Source organism: Salmo salar, chromosome ssa06 (genome assembly GCF_905237065.1).
Source record: "Salmo salar chromosome ssa06, Ssal_v3.1, whole genome shotgun sequence".
Taxonomy (NCBI): domain Eukaryota; kingdom Metazoa; phylum Chordata; class Actinopteri; order Salmoniformes; family Salmonidae; genus Salmo; species Salmo salar.
Genome location: NC_059447.1, coordinates 34,079,564 through 34,101,150, shown reverse-complemented (window position 1 = coordinate 34,101,150; position 21,587 = coordinate 34,079,564). Strand labels below are relative to the sequence as shown.

General features: G+C 45.3%; 1 protein-coding gene across 1 annotated transcript in view; it reads left to right on the top strand.

Moving 5' to 3' along the window:
* LOC106607082 (paralemmin-1) overlaps positions 1–21,587 on the top strand; it is a 35,604-nt gene that overhangs the window by 4,470 nt on the left and 9,547 nt on the right. The gene's annotated exons all lie outside the window — the stretch shown is intronic.

The following is a 21,587-nucleotide window of genomic DNA, read 5'->3' as shown; positions in this document are numbered from 1 at the left end:
CAACAGTCGTCATCAGAGCTGCCCGCCAGTCAACAGTCGTCGGAGTTGCCCGCCAGTCAACAGTCGTCGGAGCTGCCCGCCAGTCAACAGTCGTCGGAGCTGCCCGCCAGTCAACAGTCGTCGGAGCTGCCCGCCAGTCAACAGTCGTCGGAGCTGCCCGCCAGTCAACAGTCGTCATCAGAGCTGCCCGCCAGTCAAAAGTCGTCATCAGAGCTGCCCGCCAGTCAACAGTCGTCGGAGCTGCCCGCCAGTCAACAGTCGTCGGAGCTGCCCGCCAGTCAACAGTCGTCGGAGCTGCCCGCCAGTCAACAGTCGTCGGAGCTGCCCGCCAGTCAACAGTCGCCGGAGTGGCCAGACTGCGCTGAACTGCCGGAGTGGCCAGACTGCGCTGAACTGCCGGAGTGGCCAGACTGCGCTGAACTGCCGGAGTGGCCAGACTGCGCTGAACTGCCGGAGTGGCCAGACTGCCCTGAACTGCCGGAGTGACCAGACTGCCCTGAACTGCCGGAGTGGCCAGACTGCCCTGAACTGCCGGAGTGGCCAGACTGCCCTGACTGTCCCGAGTTGCCAGACTGCCCTGACTGTCCCGAGTTGCCAGACTGCCCAGACTGTCCCGAGTTGCCAGACTGTCCCGAGTTGCCAGACTGCCCAGACTGTCCCGAGTTGCCAGACTGCCCAGACTGTCCCGAGCTGCCAGACTGCCCAGACTGTCCCGAGTTGCCAGACTGCCCCGACAGCCTGGAACGGCCTGAGCCGGAGCCACCTCCAGAGATAGGTGGGTTGGGGAGGGGGGGTGTAGCACAGTGCCGTCGTTGACGGCAGCCACCCTCCCTTCCCTCCCTTTAGTAAGGGGGAATTTTTATTTTTGGTGTTGCTTGGGGTTATTTTTGTTAAGGTGCTTCCGGGGTTAGCACCTTTAAGGGGGGGTACTGTCACGTCCTGGCCAGTATAAGGTTAATTGGTATTGTAGTCTGGTCAGGACGTGGCAGAGGGTATTCGTTTTATGTGGTTCGGGGTGGTGTGTTTTGTTGAAGGGGCATTTGGTTTAAGTATTCCGGGGTTTTTGGGCACTGTTTGGTTTTCAGGTATTCTATGTTTAGTCTAGTATGTCTGTTTCTATGTTTGGTTAATTGGGGTTGGGACTCTCAGTTGAAGGCACGTGTTGTCTATCTGCCTTTGATTGAGAGTCCCATATATTAGGGTGTGTTTGTGTTTGTTATTTGTGGGTGATTGTTCTACGTTTAGCCTTATGCTTTGCCAGACTGTTTTTGTCGATCGTTATTTCTGTTTGTTATTTTGGTGTTCATTTTGTATTCATTAAAACGTCGAGATGAGCATTTACATACCTGCTGCGTTTTGGTCCTCTTTAACCGACGACAAGCGTGACATTTTTTATATAAATATGAACTTGATTGAACAAAACATGCATGTATTGTATAACATAATGTCCTAGGTGTGTCATCTGATGAAGATCATCAAAGGTTAGTGCTGCATTTAGCTGTCTTCTGGGTTTTTGTGACATTATATGCTAGCTTGAAAAATGGGTGTCTGATTATTTCTGGCTGGGTACTCTGCTGACATAATCTAATGTTTTGCTTTGGTTGTAAAACATTTTTGAAATCGGACAGTGTGGTTAGATTAACGAGAGTCTTGTCTTTAAAATGGTGTAAAATAGTCATATGTTTGAGAAATTGAAGTAATAGCATTTCTAAGGTATTTGAATAACGCGCCACAGGATTCCACTGGCTGTTACGTAGGTGGGACGATTTCGTCCCGCCGGCCCTAGAGAAGTTAACCATGCAGTTTGATACTGATTATCTGCTGCTCCATAACCTCAGGCAGTTCTGGTCTTGAACAGATGTTCTGCGATATGGAGGAATTAGCTTACTGTGCAAAATTATTTTGTACTGTAGTTTGTATAATTGTTACAGTAGATTGAATGGATATGGAAATGTACAGTACTGTTCCTTAGATGAGGCAAAACTAAAATCCTGCCCGTGGATTTGGAAATCGAGTGTCAACTCAATTAACACATTTGAGTGCTGCTCTCCGTGATATCTCCTTGGTGATATCAGCAGCACAGTCTCTAACACAATTAGATTGATGGAGAGCTTTGAGCTGTTTGCATTCAGCCATGCCCGCTCTTCTTCTCCCCACAAAATCCCATCCCGTCATCAGCTTAATGTAGCCCGTGGACACACAAGCTGACAGCTTGAGAAAACCCTGAGGATTCTGGGTTCCGGGAGGAGACAATGGGCTGTCACTCCAGAGTCGTGAATCAGATGTATGCCTTGATGAAAAGACACCATTAGACACAAAACCTCGACGGATTTGCCTGACGAAGCTGGGCCTACAAATGTGATTACAGACAAAGGATTATGGCCGCTGCGGCTAACACCGCCTTGCCTTCCCTTCTTTATTATTTATGGGGTTGCTCTGTCCTGTTCCACAGCCCCCATTACTTTCACGCGACCCATGATTGAGGGGATGGATGCCACTGCCGGGGAAATGGCTGGTAGGGGACCATAAATCAACATTTATTGGAACATTTACCATCCAACTCTGACATGTTGAAAGGAACTTCCGCCTAAATGACACAGCTGAGCGTTATGGATTGGACAACGTGTTGTTACAATGACTATGTAACATCTAAGGACCTCGACTGCCACAAAATTCAAGAAGCAATACTTCAGATTTTGAATACGTATTTATACTATACACAAATTAATTCAGTAGTACGCCCAAGGGATATGAGGTCAGATGTGTAGGATTTGGATTGACATTTGGAGGCTCATCAGACAATGGCTGTTCATTCTGCCTCAATCTAATCTATTTTTATTTTTTATTTAACCTTTATTTAACTAGGCAAGTCAATTAAGAACAAATTGTTATTTACAATGGCAGCCTAACAAAAGGCAAACGGCCTCCTGCGGGGACGGGGGCTGGGATATACTTGTTTTAGGACAACACACACATCATGACAAGAGAGACAACACTACATAAAGAGAGACCTAAGACAACAACAGCATAGTAGCACAGCATGGTAGCAACACAACAACAACAAGGTAGGAACATTGTTAGGCACAGACAACAGCACAAAGGGCAAAAAGGTAGAGACAACAATACATCACGCAAAGCATCCACAAGTGTCAGTAACAGTGTCCATGATTGAGTCTTTGAATGTAGAGAGGGAGATAACATGGATCTAATTACCCTTCAATAAGACTATAGTTGGGCCCCTTTCCCTCTAGTGCTGCCTCATAAATAACTTATGGGTCCTATTTCAACAATGCAGAGTTAAAATATAAGCCTGGCAAGTGAGGCTAAGTGCTTGATGAATGCTCTTTCCCGTTATGGAGCCATGAACTCATTAGACTTGCACTATACTTTGACAAGGCCAATTTTTTTGTTAAATTGCTTAAATTGTAACCTCTACCAAGAGACATTGAGCTATTTCAGGAATCTGCATTAGAATGCTCTGGAAACATCTAGAAATGGTTTGAAATGCTTTTTCTCCATTGCCGTTTTTATGCTGAATTTGAATCAGTGAAAGTACTTGTCAAGTGAGGTGTAGAAGAAAAATATATGAATTGTGCATTGAATACCTTTTTCCAAAGAGTAAATTGAGTGTAAAGTACTTGTGACAGGCTGAATGCACTATTTTCCAAAGCGTTTACACATTTGAATGGACAATCTGTTTTTCATAATCCAAGCTGAAGGAACCACGGTTGACATCACATGACAAAGCCATGCATACCAACAACATGACCTCATCTCTCATCTGACTTGAAAAGACATCACAGTACATATATTCCGCATATTCCACCCAAATGATGTAATCGTCCCTCCCTAACGTTAAGGCAGTTGAGAGAGAGAGGCTCCAGGGTCGATGGCTAAAAACAACGTAGCTAGGGAACAACAACAGCTTATGTCTTCTGTTTGTTTCTCCAACTGGATCAGGGTGCTGTGGAGGAGCACACGGTGTGATGAACTGGACGCCATGATTTATCAGATGTGCGTGAGCCTTAGCCTATACAGAATAAACAAGGATTAAGTGGAATATGATGTGCATAGATGGAATGAGATACAATTTACAGGCTGTTGGGGAGGACAGAATGAGGACATACTAGTGGTGCATAATGTATGTGTATATGTGGTCCTCATATGTGTATAGTTCTGTATGAGTTCAAAACTATGTGCATGACAGCAGGCCATGTCCTTATGTAGTTGTGTGCATGGTTGAGCTCATTTCTGCTATCATGTACAGGATGTCTGCATTCGGGTCAGGTTCACATGTGTAAATGATTGCATGCATTTGTTTACATGTAGTGTTTAGGCTGGTCTATGTTCAGTTCATACACTATATGCACAAAAGTATGTGGCCACCCCTTCAAATTAGTGCATTCGGCTATTTCAGCCACACCCGTTGTTGACAGGTGTATAATATTGAGTACATAGCCATGCGATCTCCATAGACAAACATTGGCCGAACTGGAGAGCTCAGTGGCTTTCATTGTGGCACCGTCATAGGATGCCACTTTTCCAACAAGTCAGTTCGTCAATTTTCTGCCCTGCTAGAGTTGCCCCGGTCAACTATAAGTCCTGTTATTGTGAAGTGGAAACATCTAGGAGCAGCAACGGCTCAGTCGCGAAGTGGTAAGCCACACAAGCTCACAGAATGGGACTGCTGAAGCGTGTAGCACTTAAAAATAATATATCCTATGTTGCAACACTCACTACCGAGTTCCAAACTGCTTCTGGAGCAACGTCAGCACAAGAGCTGTTCGTCGGGATCTTCATGAAGTGGGTTTCCATGGCTGAGCAGCCGCACACAAGCTTAAGATCACAATGCGTTATGCCAGGCATCGGCTTGAGTGGTGTAAAGCTCACCACCGTTGGACTCTGGAGCAGTGGAAACGCATTCTCTGGAGTGATGAATCCCGCTTCACTATCTGGCTGTCCGACGGACGAATCTAAGGTTTGGTGGATGCCAGGAGAACGCTACCTGCCCAAATGCTTAGTGCCAGCTGTAAAGTTTGGTGGAGGATGAATAATGGTCTGGGGCTGTTTTTCATGGTTCGGGCTAGGCCCCTTAGTTCCAGTGAAGGGAAATCTTAACGCAACAGCATACAATGACCTTCAAGACGATTTTGTGCTTCCAACTTTGTGGCAACAGTTAGGGTAAGGCCCTTTCCTGTTTCAGCATGACAATGCCCCCATGCACAAAAGCAGGTCCATGCAGAAATGGTTTGTCGAGATCGGTGTGGAAGAACTTGCCTGGCCTGCACAGAACCCTGACCTCAACTCCACCGAACACCTTTGAGGTTAATTGGAATTCAGACTGCAAGCCACGCCTAATCGCCCAACATCAGTGCCCGACCTCACTAATGCTCTTGTGGCTGAATGGAAGCAAGTCCCCCCAGCAATGTTCCAACATCTAGTGGAAAGCCTTCCCAGAATAGTGGAGGCTGTTATAGCAGCAAAGTGGGGACCAACTCCATATTAATGCCCATGATTTTGGAATAAGATGTTCGGCGAGCAGCCTGTTTCTATGAAGGAGGTGGAATCCTACAGAGGAAATGACAGCAAGACATCATGTGACTTTACTAGACTAGGAGATTACAGGAGATTACATTGTGTACACTCTGCTCTCTGCAGCCTTCTTACTGTCTCTGTGTGTACAGTAAATGTGATCTCATTGCCTGGAATGTGTGAAGACGAGACGTGAGCAGGCTTTTCAATGACCTTTGTCGTGAAAGGGTCAGAGTTCAGCGCTGCTGTCAGCTGAACGAAACAACCAGTCAGAACTGTGAACTATTAACTAGTGTTCGAGTACATAGGTGATCTGAGTGTCTATGGGACTGATTATCAGCTTGTCTGCAAATAGGCTCCTATTTAGGATGATAATTATCTATCAAAAAATGTTTTAGATTAAATATCATTGGAAAGGGCCTCCCGAGTGGTGCAGCAGTCTAAGGCACATTGACGTTCATTAACATCAATGGAATAGTTTACGAACGTCATAAAAACTGTCTTATTTAATTCTTACAACATTAAGGGAATGTCCTGTGCAACCTAACTTAAACATTGTATGAATTTCATCACAACCATGCATATTTTGTGTTTTGGGAACCTATCTCTTGTAATGCACCCACACTGTTCCCAAAACCTAATGACATTTTCTGGGAACCTTTAAAGAACTTAGAAAGGCTGTTCTGTCAACATTCTTGCAACATCAAAGGAATGTTTTGTGCACCCGGATACAAACATTATCTGAATGTCAGCACAAATGGACAGTTTTTGTGTTTTAGGAACCTATTTCTTGTCATATCCTCACAATGTTCCCACAACCTAAAGAAATGTTTTAGGAACTTTTAAAGAAACAACATAATTGTTCTGGGAATGTGATTGCAACATCGGGCAAATGTTGTTTTTTTTGCAACCTAATAGAAACATTTAAATAATCATCATAAGTGGACAATTTTGTGTTTTGGGAACTCTTATAATGTCCACACAATATCATGAAACATTCTGGGAACAGATTAAATGTGTACTAGGAACATCATGCAAATGTTTTATACAAACATTCTATAATCATCACAACTAGACAGTTTTTGTGTTAAGAGAACATTTGCCACAACCTAAGAAATGTGCTGGGAACCTTCACAGAACCAACTTTGGTTTACTCCACACAAACCTAAACCTGGCCTCCTGCAGGGCACAGGTACTGACAGCTACACCTCAAACTTCCTCAACAAGCACACTTTGGCCTTACATTCTTTTCGACATTTTAATAATTTAGCAGATGCTGTTATACAGAGCGACTTACAGTAGAGAGCGCATACATTCTTACTTTACTCCATGGGAATCAAACCCACAACCCTGGCGTTGCAAGCGGCATGCTCTACTGACTGAGCCACACAGGACCCTGGGCCTCAGCTCAAAAGTGTGACCTAGCTGTCATTTCAGTGTGACCTAGCTGTCATTTTAAGCAGCAGTAAATGAAAGGTCAGTAGTTACATTGCTCATTATTTATATTGCTAGAGTGTTTATTACTGTATGAGGATTAGGCCTTTCAAATTTGATGTTGCTGGCCAGACAGTAATTGCTGTAATGCTGTAATGTTGATTGGTCATTGTGGGTAGTTTCATTCTGATCATGGACTAGAACAGCTGAATCACTGAAAGTAAGAGAAGGTTCACCAGCTGTAACGGTTGTCGTCGGGAATAGAGGACCAAAACGCAGCAGGAATGTGGATGCTCATCTTGTTATTTATTTTAAATAAAGCGAACACCAAAATAACAAAACGAAGAACGCACGAACAACAACGCAGTCTTGTCATGCTCACACAGGCAAAACAAGAAACAATTACCCATATATAGGACTCTCAATCAGAGGCAACGAGAAAGCACCTGCCTCCAATTGAGAGTCCAACCCCCCCCATCAACCTAAACACAGAAATACAACAAACCAGAAAGAACATAGAAATACAAAACATAGAACATAGACCAAAACCCGGAAATAATCAATCAAACACCCTACTACATACACCACCACCCCGAAACACAAACAAAATACCCTCTACCACGTCCTGACCAAACTACAATAGCAAATAATCCCTAAACTGGTCAGGACGTGACACCAGCTTTAACTCATTGTGCTATGGCTTTTCTCTCCATAGTGATGACAACTCTGCTGTTAATGGAACTGTATAACGTGATGATAATGGTCAACAGTATAAAGGATGAGGTGTTGTGTGTGTTGGGTAGAGGTAGAGAGAAGTCTATGTGAGCAGAGCAGGTTCTCAAAGTTAACCAGGCATGCTTATAGGCCACATTCTCCAGAACAGAGCCATAGTTATTAAGTGCTAGGCAGCCCAGAAAAGCACGTTTCCACCTCCCTGAATGCATATTTTGTAGACCACTGAACTTGCAGGGTACAAGTTGACCAATTCTTTTAAAAGCCCAGCTTTTTAACTATTTATGAGATGAGAACTTTTCCTGGGTCAACACTGTGTATTCTCGGCCCTTATTGTGCAGAATATTCCATTCACACTAGAGGTCGACCGATTAATCGGAATGGCCGATTAATTAGGGCCGATTTCACGTTTTCATAACAATCGGTAATCGGTATTTTGGTCACCGATTTGCCGATTTTTTTATTTACACCTTTTTTTTTACTCCTTTATTTAACTAGGCAAGTCAGATTAAGAACACATTCTTATTTACAATGATGGCCTAGAAACGGGGGTTAACTGCCTTGTTCAGGGGGGATTCGTTTTTGCAACCTTCGGTTACCAGTCCAACGCTCTAACCACCTGCCTTACATTGCACTCCATAAGGATTAACAGGCTGACTACCTGTAACGCGAGGGCAGCAAGAAGCAAAGGTAAGTTGCTAGCTAGCATTAGACTTAAAAAACTATCAATCTTAACATAATCACTAGTTAACTACACATGGTTGATGATACTACTAGTTTATCTAATGTGTCCTGCGTTGCATATGATCGATGCGGTGCCTGTTAATTTTCATTGAATCACAGCCTACTTCGACAAACGGGTGTTGATTTAAGAAGCGCATTTGCGAAAAAAGTACTGTCGTTGCACCAATGTACCTAACCATAAAACATCAATGCCTAACAGGAATATTTAGACTTAGTCACCCGTTAGATAAAATACGGAACGGTTCCGTATGTCACTGAAAGAAAAAAACTTTTGTTTTCGAGATGATAGTTTCCAGATTCGACCATATTAATGACCCAAGGCTCGTATTTCTGTGTGTTTATTATATTATAATTAAGTCTATGATTTGATAGAGCAGTCTGACTGAGCGGTGGTAGGCAGCAGCAGGCTCGTAAGCATTCATTCAAACAGCCCTTCAAGCATTGCGCTGTTTATGACTTCAACCTGGGTGGGTATAATTTGTGGAACGTTCCAACAGGAATCTATTCCAAAAACTTCGTAAATAACAAGGTTTCCAAAAAACAACGCATACAAAGTTGTATAGCGGCAGAATAAGATACCGAGTAGGGAGTGGTCTATTTCATTGCGTTTTTCACTCATCACGTTTATTCCGAAAAATGTCTCTCCTCACATGTCTGTTTGCCTATGGACAAACATTAAGAATAAGCTACGTGGTGAGTTGATGCCTATTCGTCAGCTTGTTAGCTAGGTTTGTATGCGTTGCTACTTTGTATGCGTTGTTGGTTGGCAACCTTTTACTTTACGTTTTTTGGAACAGATTCCTGTTGGAACGTTCCACAAATTATACCCACCCCTTCAAGCCACCCCTATCAACTCCCAAGATTAGGCTGGTGTAACCGATGTGAAATGGCTAGCTAGTTAGCCGGGTGCACGGTAATAGCGTTTCAAACGTCACTCGCTCTGAGACTTGGAGTAGTTTTTTCCCTTCCTCTGCATGGGTAACGCTGCTTCGAGGGTGGCTGTTGTCGATGTGTTCCTGGTTTGAGCCCAGGTAGGAGCGAGGAGAGGGACGGAAGCTATACTGTTACACTGGCAATACTAAAGTGCCTATAAGAACATACAATAGTCAAAGGTATGTGAAATACAAGTCGTATAGAGAGAAATAGTCCTATAATTCCTATAATAATATAATAACTACAACCTAAAACTTCTTACTTGGGAATATTGAAGACTCATGTTAAAAGGAACCACTAGCTTTCATATGTTCCCATGTTCTGAGCAAGGCACTTAAACATTAGCTTTCTTACATGGCACATATTGCACTTTTACTTTCTTCTCCAACACTTTGTTTTGCATTATTTAAACCAAATTGAACATGTTTCATTATTTATTTGAGGCTAAATTGATTTTATTGATGTATTATATTAAGTTAAAATAAGTGTTCATTCAGTATTGTTGTAATTGTCATAATAAAATAATAATAATAATAATAATAATCGGCCGATTAATCGGTATCCCCCCCCCCCCCCCCCCATAAATCGGTATCAGTATCGGCGTTGAAAAATCATAATCGGTCGACCTCTAATTCACACAATGTGCTGCTGCAGACCACAGTAACACTTCATGCAATCTAGAGCACGTTGTTTCTGCCTGCTTGTTTATGAAGCCAAGTGTGCATGTGTCCATGTGTATCCATGTGCATGGACAATATATCAGTGGAGGATGGGAGTGGGGTGCAAGCGTTGGCTGCATCGGATCATTTTGTACCCTGGGGTGTTCCCATAAACTATAGCAAGGCTCAGTCACCTCCTCATGGCACTGCTTTGATTTGGCACGGTAGGTATGGCAGGGAAGAGGACGCAGCCTGACATACTGTACATACACAGCAGTTGGGACAGCGTTTCCCTAACTAGGGTTCGCCTGGTTTGAAAATGAGGTCGGGAGAGAAACTTGGTTCATGGAACTGGGGTTATGCCAGTACCCTCCAGTAGCCACTAGATACGGTTGTAATTAACAGAGCGGTTTCAGTTTTCTTCCTACAAATGTGGCTCCATCGTTTGAACGGTTTAAGCTACAAAATATTATGACCCCATCACTGAAAGGTAACACTCTAAGAAACATGTATGTGTCTTCTGTTTCCTTCTACTATGCACACAAGCCACGCAGGACTCATTAAAACAGAGTAGACAAGACCAGGCCCTGATCTTCTGAACTTCCCAATACCTTTCTGATGCATTTCATTTACTTCAAACCATACTCCCTTCAGATTGAAATACTGTCAAAAGTACCGGCAGACTGATTTGTAATAAACTGTCATAGCCACAATAATAAAAAAGTATACAATGGCTGTTGATTGCATTACTTCTTTTACATGGTGGGGTCACAAAACATTTTTTATATCAAAATGGGGTCACGGACCAAAAAGGTTTGGGAACACCTGAGTTTGGATCGCGTAGTAACTGAATACTTGAACAGTTTATGCTCAACACTTAACCACACTGTCACGTCTCATGGTCCCACCCTATTTTATCCAATGACAATAGGACAAGCATTTATACTGAACAAAACATAAACACAACATGTAACAATTTCAAAGATTTTATCGACTTACAGTTCATATAAGGAAATCAGTCAATTGATATAAATTCATTAGGCCCTAATCTATGAATTTCACCTGACAGGGAATACAGATATGCATCTGTTGGTCACAAATACCTTTAAATAAATTGGGTTGTGGATCAGAAAAAGTCAGTATCGGGTGTGACCACCATTTGCCTCATGCAGGGTTACACATCTCCTTTGCATAGAGTTGATCAGGCTGTTGATTGTGGCCTGTGGAATGTTGTCCCACAACTCTTAAATGGCTGTGTGAAGTTATAAAATATTGATGGGAACACGCTGTTGTACACGTCGATCCAGAGCATCCCAAACATGCTCAATGGGTGACATGTCTGGTATGCAGGCCATGAAAGAACTGGGAAATGTTCAGCTTCCAGGAATTGTGTACAAATCCTTGCGACATGGGGCTGTGCATTATCATGGTGAAACATGAGGTGATGGTGGTGGATGAATGGCACGACAATGGTCTTCAGGATCTTGTCACGGTATCTCTGTGCATTCAAATTGCCATCAATAAAATGCAATTGTGTTCCTTGTCAGTAGCTTATGCCTCCCCATACCATAACCCCACCGCCACCATGGGGCACTCTGTTCACAACGTCGACATCAGCAAACCGCTCGCCCACACGACGCCATACACATGGTCTGCGGTTGAGAGGCCGGTTGGATATACTGCCAAATTCTCTGAAATGACTTTGGAGTCAGCTTATGGTAGAGAAACGAACATTCAATTATCTGGCAACAGCTCTGGTGGACATTTCTGCAGCCAGCATGCCAATTGCACGCTCCCTAAAAACTTGAGACATCTGTGGAAGGTTCACCTGTGTAATGATCATGCTGTTTAATCAGCTTTTTGATATGCCACACCTGTCAGGTGGATGGATTATCATGGCAAGGGATATAAACAAATTTGTGCACAAAATTTGAGAGAAATAAGCTTTTTTGTGCGTATGAAAATATTTTATTTCAGCTCATGAAACATGGAACCAACACTTTACACGTTGCGTTTATATTTTTGTTCAGTATAAACGGCACACATTTGAACGGCACACAGTGCAGTACTCTTTCTAGGAAAACTGTTAAGAAGTGAGAGAGAATTTCCATCCAAGTGTGTTTGCCAGGGAAAGTTGGTGAAGTGTGTGTGTTAGTAAGTGTGGGTATGTGTTCGTGCGCATGCGCATGCGCTTTTGAACGTGTTTGAACACATGCACGTGATAGGCGGAGCTCCTGTGTCACGGCTGTCTGAAGGATCGGACCAAAATGCAGCGTGTTTGTAGTTCCACATCTTTATTTATTCGTGAAACGTAATGCAATACATAAATACTTGAACTAACAAAAAACAACAAACCGTGACGCAGAGAGAAAACACACTACTCAAAATATAATCACCCTCAAAAACAGGTGGGAGAAACATCAACTTAAATATGACCTCCAATTAGAGACAACGACGACCAGCTGCCTCCAATTGGAGATCATACCAAACAAAACCAACATAGAAACACAAAACTAGAAACTGAACATAGAAATACAAAACATAGACAAACACCCCCTGTCACACCCTGACCTACTCTACCATAGAAAATAACCACTTACTATGGTCAGGACGTGACATCCTGTGTGAGCTCTTGTGAAGTTAAATGGAGTGTATTGCTGCATCTTACTTCCTATTGGGAAGCATCATACTGTTTCCCCTTATTCTAATTAGAGACATTGACAGAGAGGCTCAGACAAACAAACAGAGCACACAGGAGCCATCTGTGCCCCCAAGCACAGCTCTGATGGTGATTGAACCCAATGATGAAGTAATCCACAATGACAATGCAAATGCTTGGTAGGCAACAGACACATGTCCTGCAATCTGGTCCTCAACATGGCAGGAGCTTCATTGTGGTGTGTGTGTGTGTGTGTGTGTGTGTGTGTGTGTGTGTGTGTGTGTGTGTGTGTGTGTGTGTGTGTGTGGGTGGCCCAGGTGGAAGTCCGTGACAGAGAGTCCATTAATGTGAGTCAGTCTCCCCTGCTAAGCTGTGTGCTATCAGCTGAGTACTGGCCTGGAAGTCTTGGCTCCTAGCAGCCCATCCTGTGCCAGGCTGAGGAGGGTTGGGGCTCTCCTGTCCTGAGCCTAGTACAGTACGACAGTCTACAGTATGTCTTGACAACAGTGATTCTGATGGAACTTATTTTGTAGTTGACTTCATTGTACTGGAATGTTAGCTGCACCTCTGTTCCTGGAAATGGTGGTGTTGGTTACAGAGTTCAGGACATCCCATAGTTACTGGTGTATGAATATTGTTGCTGGATGAACACCTCTGCCAAGGCCGATTATCTCCCTGATCCCTGCCTTATATTCCATTTAGAGATGTTTTGGATGTGAATAAAATGTTTAGCTAGTATAACTACAGCTGTGTACTGGCCTACCAGGAGAGATGTGTGGCTTCCTGATAACATCCAGAATCTCACTGGGAGCTTATACTGTTGTCACATCTCCAGAGTTCCCACCGTCACATCCGTCACAGAGCTGTGAGCTTCCTCCTCCAGACCTGCTTATGCTTTTGGGGAAGAATGTTCTGTGAGTTATACTTCTGTGGCATTCAAATCAAATATTTCTGATTCCACTCATATTCTGTCACTTTTACGGCTCCCTATACTTTCAGCACTCAATCTACCAAACACACGCATGTACACAGATTCACACAAACAAACAAATGCGTGCAGACATGCAGACATGCACACCCACAACGACTTAAAGCACTTGCACTTTATTAAAAACCAAAAGTATAAACAATTGAATCCATGCTTTCAGCAACGGGAAGTAGAGGAGGACTCGGAAAACAACACAGAAAGTAACTTTAAAAACCGAGTCGATTCCGGAGGACAGATAGAATGCCTTCCTAGTGCTGAATTATACATTAGGGAGCAGAGCAGCGTAACTTTTGTACATGACTGGTTTCTGGGACAGAGAATCACTTTCTCTCTGGACTGGCTGACTCTCACCACCATGTAGAATATGGCTAAGTGGCAGGGTCTGAGTTTGTTTCACTCTGTGGACTGGATGTGCCATGAAGACCAATGGCCAGACCAGATTGGCCATTTCTCGTTTTTACACTAACGATTGCGATTACGATGCATTTAGGGCCAGGAGTTTTTCCCAGATCATGGGCATCAGATCATCATCATCTGGGCCCTAGTTATAGTCACAACTAAGGCCAAGTCTTTCCTGGTCAGATCACACAGTCAGGAAAAACTCCTGGCACTCAACTTAATGTATACCAGAAATCCTGGAGAACATTTGACCTCCATCCCTGGGCTGGTCTGGTCACCCCCACAGTGAGTCCATGGGGAGCTCCAGGGAGAGATCCATTCCAGCCCCGTCCACATAGTTAGGATTCCAGGGTGAGGTTATCCTGATCCTCCACACAGTGAGAAACTGGGTTCTCTATGGAGGAGCAACATTTAAATGTTACCTTTTCCCCTACGTTTCCACCCACCATTCCAAACATATGGGCAGTGCTCTTCTTGAGTATTGTTCATACAGCATAGTGATTACAGTAATAGTGAATGTGTAAAGCCTTTCAACTATTTCTGTATGTATCAGTAATACATACTGTACTGTATGGTGTCAGGCTACAGAATGTGCCTCCTGCTGTGCTACTGGTGTAAATATCTCCCAGTGTTCCTCCCCCCTCCAGTCTCACAGTCACATTCAGTGAGCCGTGCCTTAAGTGGAAAAGACAGAGGAGATTTCCAACCCCCTTGGAGAAGATAAGGTGCTGACTGTCAGACTTCTTGCAGTTGTTTGTGGCTGAGAAACACAGGTCAGATCTATCTCTCTCCCACACACACATCACCCACCCATTTACACCCCGCACCTATCTGTACAAACTATCTGTGTCCCCCTGTGAGACACTCAATGTGACACACACAACACACTCACTCCGTCCCTGGATCTCACCCACAGCTGGAGAGAAATCAGTTCAGCCTGAGTGGGCACTCCATGTTCCGTGAGAGCACTCCTCTCTCTGCTGACGAGAGAGAGAGAGAGAGAGAGAGCGCTCAGTGACAGAGAGCTCAGTGACAGAGAGCTCAGTGACAGAGGGCTCAGTGACAGAGAGCTCAGTGACAGAGAGCTCAGTGACAGGTGAGGGACACCCACACACCAGCCTCAGTGTCTGTGCTTACATTCCATTTTGGTCCCGCTCCAAGACTCCACTCAGTGGAAAGGGTTGCAGGGACTCTGGCTTAAGTGCTCGATTTGTAGCTGTCGGAAGTACATTGTGTTTTCCCCTCAGGTCAGGTCACAGAGGACCCAGGTGTCTCTCTTTCCTCTATCGCTCTCTTTCAGGTCAGGGTCTCTCAAGGGGCTGAGTTACTGTCACGTCCTGACCATAGAAAGCTTTTATTTTCCCCCCAAAGGTGCAGACTCCGAATGCAACTAAAAACAACACCAAAAAAAATACCAAAACAAAAAAGGGAGGGTAGAGAGGGTGACAATTGTCTATGGCAGTTCTAGTGCAGTACCCAGAACATTACCATTCAGCAGATCCTCCAGCAGCGGAGGTGGCTCCGGTTCGGGGCCCGCAGATCCCTCTGCTTCTGTACCACCGGACCGTGGATCGTCGTCGGATGAACCGGACTGTAGATCATCGCCGGAGGCTCTGTGCTGCAGGCCGTCGCCGGAGGCTCTGGGCTGCAGGCCGCCGCCGGAGGCTCTGGGCTGCAGGCCGCCGCCGGAGGCTCTGGGCTGCAGGCCGCCGCCGGAGGCTCTGGGCTGCAGGCCGCCGCCGGAGGCTCTGGGCTGCAGGCCGCCGCCGGAGGTTCTGGGCTGCAGGCCGCCGCCGGAGGTTCTGGGCTGCAGGCCGTCGCCGAAGACTCTGGGCTGCAGACCGTCTCAGGAGGTTCTGTACTAGGGAGCGTCGCTGGAGGCTCCGGACTGGGGAGCGTCGCTGGAGTCTCCGGACTGGGGAGCGTTGCTGGAGGCTCCGGACTGGGGAGCGTCGCTGGAGTCTCCGGACTGGGGAGCGTTGCTGGAGGCTCCGGACTGGGGAGCGTCGCTGGAGGCTCCGGACTGGGTATGCGCACTGGAGGTCTGATGTGTGGGACTGGCCTAGGTGGCGCCAGACTGGTAACACCTCAGGTCGAGTGCGGGGAGGAGGCACAGGACGTACTGGGCTGTGGGAGTGCACTGGAGGGAGAATGCGAGGAGCAGGCACAGGACGTACTGGGCTGTGGAAGCGCACTGGAGGGAGAGTGCGAGGAGCAGGCACAGGACGTACTGGGCTGTGGAGGAGCACCGGAGGTCTGATGCGTGGGACCGGTACAGGTGGCACCGGGCTGATGACACGCACCTCAGGGCGAGTGCAGAGAGGAGGCACAGGATGTACCGGCTGTTGAGACGTACTGGAGACCTGGTGTGTATAGCCGGTATCACTTGTTCCGGAACTTCCACACACTTCTCAGGACGAGTACGGTGAGCTGACTCAGGTGGCATCAAACTGACGACACGTTCCTTTGGGAAAAACTTGTGCGTCCTCCACCAACTCAATTACTCTCCCATTTCTCCCTTCTCCAAATTCTCCCTCTTCTCCCGGATTGGCTCTGGTTTGCTCCTCGGCTCCGCCGACTGCTCCATATGCCCCCCCACAACATTTTCTTTGGGTTTCTGTAGCCTCTCGTGCCTCCCTGGCAGGCTTCTATATCTGTCTATTACTTGGCCCCAAGTCCAGTTTACCCTCTCTAGCCTCTCCTTCAGTGACCAGGTATCCATCTCCTCCCGAGCACGCTGCTTGATCCAGTTGTGGTGGGCAGTTCTGTAACGGCTGTCGTATAGAGGGGACCAAAGCGCAGCGTGTTGAGTGCTCATTATGATATTTATTAACTCAAAAACACTAAAGACAAAATAACAAACGGCAAACGATCAGAATACAGTTCTGTCAGGTACAGAGACTAAACAGAAAATAACTGCCCACAAACACAGGTGGAAAAAAACCCTACTTAAATATGATCTCCAATTAGAGGCAACGAGGACCAGCTGCCTCCAATTGGAGATCAACCCCCCCAAAAAAACATAGAAATAGAAAAACTAGAACTTAAACATAGAAATAGAAAACATAGAAAACCACCCAAAACACCCCCTGTCATGCCCCTGAACTATTTTACTATAGAAAATGACATCTTACAAGGGTCAGGACGTGACAGGAACGATACACACGCTGCGCCTTGGTCTCCTTCATCTTCAGACAAACGTGACAGGTACAGTGTACAGGGACATTTGATGCATGGAAAGTTTCTGTCCCTTTGGCCCTAGTCATTTCTCCTGGGAAGTTACATTTAAGTTAAGCAGAAACCCTGGGAAGCTCCCTGGAAGGTCCGGTCCCTTGACGTTCTCCCAGGAAATCTCTCTCTCTCTCTCTCTCTAAGGAGTGTGGGCTCATATGATAAGCAGCACACATCACATTTGCTGATTCCCAGGAGAATACCATGCGACAAATGGTGTCTAGAAACAGCAGCAACAACCCCCCCCCCAAACCATAGCTCATCTCAGTCACCTCCAGACTGTACAAACAAAGTGATATACTCTCTCCAGGGTAGCAGCAGCGGCCAGTCGTACCCAGACAGACACAGAAGGACTGGGGTGTCCTAGTGAGTATGTGTGTGTGGGGGGAGCTCTGGGCTGGCTGGCAGTTGGCAGTGTGTAAGGCGTCCATCATCTGGACAAGGAGAGTCCCCAGGGTTGGCAGCGCCCTTGTGCTTCTTCTAATGAACCTCTGCCTGTGGCACTCCATCACCGTGACAATGCCCACTAATGACCCCCGTGTTGGGTGTGAGACGTCACAGCCCCTCCCTCTCCATCACAGCCCTGCCATCAATACAACACCCCCTCTAGAGCCGTCCGTCACCCTCACTACAATGCCCACCTGGGTCTAACAATAGCCCTGTGTGGCTGACTATGGCTATATCACACTGTAGCTGTACAGCCCTCAGACACCATACAACCATCCTAAATCTCTAACCACTTATGCTATATAGTATCAATCTGACTTGGACAGAACGGTACTTAAAATAGAGTCATCCGTGCCTCGAGTACCATCCTCCATAGTAGGCTAGTTATACCAATCATGTATATCATGTGTAGAGAATATTTGTTCATTTACAGATATAAGGTAAATATCTGAGGTTGAATTATAATCTGTATAATTAAAATAGTGTATAATTATAATCTCTTCTGCTCTCATGAAACGGCTGTCATTGGCTATAAATCATAATAGATCTCTTATTGCTTAACACCTCCGCAACTTCAATCAAGCAGCCGTCTCTCAGAGTGAGCTTTGGTGTGTGTGTGTGTGTGTGTGTGTGTGTGTGTGTGTGTGTGTGTGTGTGTGTGTGTGTGTGTGTGTGTGTGTGTGTGTGGTCGTCCTGACAGTTGTTGGAGTTTGACTCAAGGGGCTCATCCAGCTCTTCTTATGTCAGCACTTCTAACTGTGTTTAAAGAGATGACAGGATGAGATTCTGTGGTAATACTCTGTAGTGTACTACACTCTGTCATACACTATGTAGTGTAGTTGTCACGGTTCACTTTGATTGCAGGAGGGGTGAAGTCAGGCGCAGGAGACTGTGATCCGTTTAAACGTACGTTTAATAATCAAACAGAAAAAATGCCGCAACAAGGCAGGTTGCAAAACAACAAGGAAGGAGGACAGCTCCAAAGATCCACAAGGACGGGGCGCAGCCCGGCATCCCTAATGCCTAAACAAGCAGCTTCACTGGGAAAACATACAAAAATGTCCGACTATCAATAGCATGACAAAGAACAATCCCGCACAAATCCCCAAACGAAACAAACAAACTAAATACCCCACTAATTGACTAACACAAAACAGGTGCAGACCTAATCAGACAAAACCAACAGACACAGAAACATAGATCGGTGGCAGCTAGTAGGCAGGCGACGACGACCGCCGAGCACCGCCCGACCGGGGAGAGGCGCCACCTTCCGTGGACGTTGTGACAGTAGTACACTACTCTGTAGTGTAGTACACTATGTTGTACACTGTGGTTTGTCGTACACTCCGTAGTAATACTCTGTAGTAATACACTGTAGTGTAGTATATTCTAATACTCTGTAGTGTAGTGCACTCTGTAGTACACTATGTTGTACACTCTGTAGTAATTACTCTGTAGTGTAGTACACTCTGTAGGAATACTATGTAGTGTAGTACACTCTGTAGTACGCTATGTACTGTAGTACACTCTGTAGTAATACTCTGTACTGTAGTACACTCTAGTGTAGTACACTCTGTACTGTAGTACACTCTGTAGAACACTCTGTAGAGTAGTACACTCTAGTGTAGTACACTCTGTACTGTTGTACAGTCGTGGCCAAAAGTTTTGAGAATGACACAAATATTAATTTCCAAAGTTTGCTGCTTCAGTGTCTTTAGATATTTTTGTCAGATGTTACTATGGAATACTGAAGTATAGTTACAAGCATTTCATAAGTGTCAAAGGCATTTATTGACAATTACATGAAGTTGATATCACATTCACTGTCTTCAAACTCCCTATCATAAATAAGCCAAGGCGCAGCGTGCATGGAATTCCACTTCCTTTAGTCGAAGTGAACCTTACACAAACAAATAGGTAAAACAGAATCAGAACGTGACGCAACCGTGGCGCACACAAAACACTCACAGAAATAATAATTACCCACAAACACAGGTGGGGAAAAGGCTGCCTAAGTATGATCCCCAATCAGAGACAACGATAGACAGCTGCCTCTGATTGGGAACCATACCCGGCCAAACAAAGAAATAAGAAAACTAGATTGCCCACCAAAATCACACCCTGACCTGACCAAATAGAGAAATAGAAAGGCTCTCTAAGGTCAGGGCGTGACAGTTGATGTAAAGAGTCAATATTTGCAGTGTTGACCATTCTTTTTCAAGACCTCTGCATTCTGCCCTGGCATGCTGTCAATTAACTTCTGGGCCACATCCTGACTGATGGCAGCCCATTCTTGCATAATCAATGCTTGGAGTTTGTCAGAATTTGTGGGTTTTTGTTTGTCCACCCGCCTCTTGAGGATTGACCACAAGTTCTCAATGGGATTAAGGTCTGGGGAGTTTCCTGGCCATGGACCCAAAATATCAATGTTTTGTTCCCCGAGCCACTTAGTTATCACTTTTGCCGGAAAAGGTGCTGGAAAAGGCATTGTTCATGACCAAACTGTTCCTGGATGGTTGGGAGAAGTTGCTCTCGGAGGATGTGTTGGGACCATTCTTTATTCATGGCTGTGTTCTTAGGCAAAAAATGTGAGTGAGCCCACTCCCTTGGCTGAGAAGCAACCCCACACATGGATGTCCTCATGATGCTTTACTGTTGGCATGACACAAGTCTGATGTTAGCGCTCACCTTGTCTTCTCCGGACAAGCTTTTTTCCGGATGCCCCAAACAATCAGAAAGGAGATTCATCAGAGAAAATGACTTTACCCCAGTCCTCAGCAGTCCAATCCCTGTACCTTTTGCAGAATATCAGTCTGTCCCTGATGTTTTTCCTGGAGAGAAGTGGCTTCTTTGCTGCTCTTCTTGACACCAGGCCATCCTCCAAAAGTCTTCGCCTCACTGTGTGTGCAGATGCACTCACACCTGCCTGCTGCCATTCCTGAGCAAGCTCTGTACTGGTGGTGCCCCAATCCCGCAGCTGAATCAACTTTAGGAGACGATCCTGGCTCTTGCTGGGCTTTCTTGGGCACCCTGAAGCCTTCTTCTCAACAATTGAACCGCTCTCCTTGAAGTTGAAAATTAAATGTATGTATTCACTACTGTAAGTCGCTCTGGATAAGAGCGTCTGCTAAATGACTAAAATGTAATGTAAATGTAAGTTCTTCTTGATCTGATAAATGGTTGATTTAGGTGCAATCTTACTGGCAGCAAAATCCTTGCCTGTGAAGCCCTTTTTATGCAAAGCAATGATGACGGCACGTGTTTCCTTGCAGGAAACCATTGTTGACAGAGGAAGAACAATGATTCCAAGCACCATCCTCCTTTTGAAGCTTCCAGTCTGTTATTCGAACTCCATCAGCATGACAGAGTGATCTCCAGCCTTGTCCTCGTTAACACTCACACCTGTGTTAACAAGAGAATCACTGACATGATGTTAGCTGGTCCTTTTGTGGCAGGGCTGAAATGCAGTGGAAATGTTTTTGGGGATTCAGTTAATTTGCATGGCAAAGAGGGACTTCATCTGATCACTCTTCATAACATTCTGGAGTATATGCAAATTGCCACCATACAAACTGAGGCAGCAGACTTTGTGAAAATTCATATTTGTGTCATTCTCAAAACTTTTGGCCACGACTGTACGAGTCTGATAGTTTATTATAGTACAAGGGGCAGGCAAAAGGTAAGTCAAGGCAGGCAAGGAGTCGTAATCCAAATCAGAGTCAGGCAGGATCAGGGTCAGGACAGGCAGAAAGGTCAGAACTGTAGTACACTGTACTGTAGTACACTCTGTAGTTCACTCTGTACTGTAGTACACTCTGTAGTTCACTCT